The following is a 5,645-nucleotide window of genomic DNA, read 5'->3' as shown; positions in this document are numbered from 1 at the left end:
GGTTTGGGTGTCTCTACTGAAATTCAGAATTACCCAAAACAGCACTATCATTCTAAAAACATTATGTACAAGTGTTCCCTGTGAGACTACAAATTCTCCAAGAGCTAGGATGATGTACTTGTATTCCTAGAACATAGCATAATGCCCAGCATACAGTAGGGGCCTAAAAGCTTGTTTGTGAAATTGAGAGGAATGTATGCCCACCATTCATTCAGAGGGTGGTTTCTCTGAACACAAACCCACAATACCGATCTCAGAAAATTAGGTAGATTATTGCTGCTTTGAGAACTTTCAATAAAATAAGCAAGATCCACAGTTACTATCTCCTGCTATGTGTAATATTGTTCAGTTCCTCTTAGAGAAATCCAAACAGCCCAGGTTTCTGCACTTTAAGAAAAGCTGGAGGGATACAGAGAAGTCATAGAAATGATCAAAAGAGTAAAAAGAAAGTATCCTAAGGAAATGTTAAAAATTATAAAAGAGAGGCGGGGGCAAGATGGCGGATGAGTAGGGTCCCCAAATCACCTGTCCCCACCAAAATACCTAGATAACCTTCAAGTCATCCTGAAAATCTACGAATTCGGCCTGAGATTTAAAGAGAGAACAGCTGGAATGCTACAGTGAGAAGAGTTCACACTTCTATCAAGGTAGGAAGACGGGGGGGGGGGGAAAAAGAAATAAAGAAACAAAAGGCCTCCAAGGGGGAGGGGCCCCGCAAGGAGCCGGGCTAAGGCCAGGGCGAGTGTCCCCAGGACAGGAGAGCCCCGTCCCGGAGAAGCAGGAGCTGCACCAACCTTCAGGGCGGAAAGGGGCTCGCAGGGAGTTAGAGCAGGACCCAGGAGGGCGGGGATGCCCTCGGGCTCCCGGGGACACTAACAGGCACCTGCGGCATGCGCAGGAGAGTGCACCGAGCTCCCTAAGGGCTGCAGCGCGCACGGCGGGACGGACCGGGAGCAGCTCGGGAGGGGAATGGGCGGTGGCTCCGCGGAGGGGGCTGCAGGGCGGGAGCGCGAATCCAACAGCTCAGGCCCCGGAACACAGGGCGCCGGGACACAGCCCAGGATCAGGCCTCCCCCAGGGACAGGCAGAGGCCGGGAGGGCCCAGGAAAGCAAGGACGCTCCTGCCTGGAGCTGAGCAGATCAGCAGCCCCGCCCCAGAGCCTCCAGGCCCTGCAGACGGAGAGCCCCGGAGTTAACTGCGGGAGCTGAATCCAGGTTTCCAGAGCTGCCCCCGCCACTGTGGCTGTTCCTCCTGGGGCCTCACGGGGTAAACAACCCCCACTGAGCCCTGCACCAGGCAGGGGGCAGAGCAGCTCCCCCAAGTGCTAACACCTGAAAATCAGCACAACAGGCCCCTCCCCCAGAAGACCAACTAGACGGACCAGTTCCAGGGGAAGTCAAGGGACTTAAAGTATAAAGAATCAGAAGATACTCCCACGTGTTTTTTCTTTTTTTTTTTTTTTTTGTTTTCTTTTGTGTTTTTTTTCTTTCTTTCTTTTTGATTTCTGATTGCTTCCCCAACGCCCCCTTTTTTCACCTTTCTTTCTTTTTCTTTCTCTTTTTCTTCTTTTTTCCCTTTTTTTCTTCTTTCTCTTTTTTCTTTTTCTCTTTTCTTTCCTTCTCTCTCTTTTTCTCCTTTTCCCAATGCAACTTGTTTTTGGCCACTCTGCACTGAGCAAAATGACTAGAAGGAAAACCTCACCTCAAAAGAAAGAATCAGAAACAGTCCTCTCTCCCACACAATTACAAAATCTGGATTACAATTCAATGTCAGAAAGCCAATTCAGAAGCACTATTATACAGCTACTGGTGGTTCTAGAAAAAAGCATAAAGGACTCAAGAGACTTCATGACTGCAGAATTTAGATCCAATCAGGCAGAAATTAAAAATCAATTAAATGAGATGCAATCCAAGCTAGAAGTCCTAACGACGAGGCTTAACGAGGTGGAAGAACGAGTGAGTGACATAGAAGACAAGTTGATGGCAAAGAGGGAAACTGAGGAAAAAAGAGACAGGCAATTAAAAGACCATGAGGATAGATTAAGGGAAATAAATGACAGCCTGAGGAAGAAAAACCTACGTTTAATTGGGGTTCCCGAGGGCGCCGAGGGGACAGAGGGCCAGAATATGTATTTGAACAAATCCTAGCTGAAAACTTTCCAAATCTGGGAAGGGAAACAGGCATTCAGATCCAGGAAATAGAGAGATCCCCCCCAAAATCAACAAAAAACGTTCAACACCTCGACATTTAATAGTGAAGCTTGCAAATTCCAAAGATAAGGAGAAGATCCTTAAAGCAGCAAGAGGAAAAAAAGTCCCTCACTTTTATGGGGAGGAATATTAGGGTAACAGCAGACCTCTCCACAGAGACCTGGCAGGCCAGAAAGCGCTGGCAGGATATATTCAGGGTCCTAAATGAGAACAACATGCAACCAAGAATACTTTATCCAGCAAGGCTCTCATTCAAAATGGAAGGAGAGATAAAGAGCTTCCAAGACAGGCAGGAACGGAAAGAATATGTAACCTCCAAACCAGCTCTGCAAGAAATTTTAAGGGGGACTCTTAAAATTCCCCTTTAAGAAGAAGTTCAGTGGAACAATCCACAAAAACAAGGACTGAATAGATATCATGATGACACTAAACTCATATCTGTCAATAGTAACTCTGAACGTGAATGGGCTTACTGACCCAATCAAAAGGCACAGGGTTTCAGACTGGATAAAAAAGCAGGACCCATCTATTTGCTGTCTACAAGAGACTCATTTTAGATAGAAGGACACCTACAACCTGAAAATAAAAGGTTGGAGAACCATTTACCATTCCAATGGTCCTCAAAAGAAAGCAGGGTTAGCCATCCTCATATCAGATAAATTAAAATTTACCCTGAAGACTATAGTGAGAGATGAAGAGCGACACTATCTCATACTCAAAGGATCTATACAACAGAGGACTTAACAATCCTCAATATATATGCCCCGAATATGGGAGCTGCCAAATATTTAAACCAATTAATAACCAAACTGAAGAAATACTTAGATAATACTACACTTATACTTGGTGACTTCAATCTAGCTCTCTCTATACTAGATAGGTCTTCAAAGCACAACATATCCAAAGAAACGAGAGCTTTAAATGATACACTGGACCAGATGGATTTCACAGATATCTACAGAACTTTACATCCAAACTCAACTGAATACACATTCTTCTCAAGGGCACAGGGAACTTTCTCCAGAATAGACCACATACTGGGTCACAAATCGGTTCTGAACCGATACCAAAAATCGGGATAGTGCCCTGCATATTCTCAGACCATAATGCCTTGAAATTAGAACTAAACCACAACAAGAAATTTGGAAGGACCACAAACACGTGGATGATAAGGACCATCCTGCTAAAAGATGAAAAGGTCAACCAGGAAATTAAGGAAGAATTAAAAAGATTCATGGAAACTAATGAGAATGAAGATACAACCGTTCAAAATCTTTGGGATGCAGCAAAAGCAGTCCTGAGGGGGAAATACATCGCAATACAAGCATCCATTCAAAAACTGGAAAGAACTCAAATACAAAAGCTCACCTTACACATAAAGGAGCTAGAGAAAAAACAGCAAATGGACCCCACGCCCAGCAGAAGAAGAGAGTTAATTAAAATTCGAGCAGAACTAAATGAAATCGAGACCGAAAGAACTGCAGAACAGATCAACAGAACCAGGAGTTGGTTCTTTGAAAGAATTAATAACATAGATAAACCATTATCCAACCTTATTAAAAAGAAGAGAGAGAAGACTCAAATTAATAAAATCATGAATGAGAAAGGAGAGATCACTTCCAACACCAAGGAAATACAAACGATTTTAAAAACATATTATGAACAGCTCTACGCCAATAAATTAGGCAATCTAGAAGAAATGGACGCATTCCTGGAAAGCCACAAACTACCAAAACTGGAACAGGAAGAAATAGAAAACCTGAACAGGCCAATAACCAGGGAGGAAATTGAAGCAGTCATCAAAAACCTCCCAAGACACAAGAGTCCAGGGCCAGATGGCTTCCCAGGGGAATTCTATCAAACGTTTAAAGAAGAAATCATACCTATTCTACTAAAGCTGTTTGGAAAGATAGAAAGAGATGGAGTATTTCCAAATTCGTTCTATGAGGCCAGCATCACCTTAATTCCAAAACCAGACAAAGACCCCACCAAAAAGGAGAATTACAGACCAATATCCCTGATGAACATGGATGCAAAAATTCTCAACAAGATACTAGCCAATAGGATCCAACAACACATTAAGAAAATTATTCACCATGACCAAGTAGGATTTATCCCCGGGACACAAGGCTGGTTCAACACTCATAAAACCATCAATGTGATTCATCATATCAGCAAGAGAAAAACCAAGAACCATATGATCCTCTCAATACATGCAGAGAAAGCATTTGACAAAATACAGCATCCATTCCTGATCAAAACACTTCAGAGTGTTGGGGTAGAGGGAACTTTCCTCGACATCTTAAAAGCCATCTACGAAAAGCCCTCAGCAAATATCATTCTCAGTGGGGAAGCACTGGAAGGCTTTCCCTTAAGATCAGGAACAAGACAGGGATGTCCACTCTCACCACTGCTATTCAACATACTACTGGAAGTCCTTGCGTCAGCAATCAGACAACAAAAAGACATTAAAGGCATTCAAATTGGCAAAGAAGAAGTCAAACTCTCCCTCTTCGCTGATGACATGATACTCTACATAGAAAACCCAAAAGCCTCCACCCCAAATTGCTAGAACTCATACAGCAATTTGGTAGCATGGCAGGATACAAAATCAATGCCCATAAATCTGTGGCATTTCTATACACTAACAATGAGACTGAAGAAAGAGAAATTAAGGAGTCCATCCCATTTACAATTGCACCCACAAACATAAGATACCTAGGAATAAACCTAACCAAAGTGGTAAAGGATCTATACCCTAAATACTATAGAACATTTCTGAAAGAAATTGAGGAAGACACAAAGAGGTGGAAAAATATTCCATGCTCATGGATTGGCAGAATTAATATTGTGAAAATGTCAATGTTACCCAGGGCAATTTACACGTTTAATGCAATCCCTATCAAAATACCATGGACTTTCTTCAGAGAGTTAGAACAAATTATTTTAAGATTTGTGTGGAATCAGAAAAGACCCCGAACAGCCAGGGGAATTTTAAAAAAGAAAACCATAGCTGGGGGCATCACAATGCCAGATTTCAGGTTGTACTACAAAGCTGTGGTCATCAAGACAGTGTGGTACTGGCACAAAAACAGACACATCGATCAATGGAACAGAATAGAGAACCTTGAAGTGAACCCTCAACTTTATGGTCAACTAATATTTGATAAAGGAGGAAAGACTATCCATTGGAAGAAAGACAGTCTCTTCAATAAATGGTGTTGGGAAAATTGGACCTCCACATGCAGAAGAATGAAACTGGACCACTCTCTTTCACCATACACAAAGATAAACTCAAAATGGATGAGAGATCTAAATGTGAGACAAGAGTCCATCAAAATCCTAGAGGAGAACACAGGCAACACCCTTTTTGAACTTGGCCACAGTAACTTCTTGCAAGATACATCCACAAAGGCTAAAGAAACAAAAGCAAA

Source organism: Vulpes vulpes, chromosome X (genome assembly GCF_048418805.1).
Source record: "Vulpes vulpes isolate BD-2025 chromosome X, VulVul3, whole genome shotgun sequence".
NCBI lineage: Eukaryota > Metazoa > Chordata > Mammalia > Carnivora > Canidae > Vulpes > Vulpes vulpes.
This window is presented reverse-complemented; position numbering follows the sequence as displayed.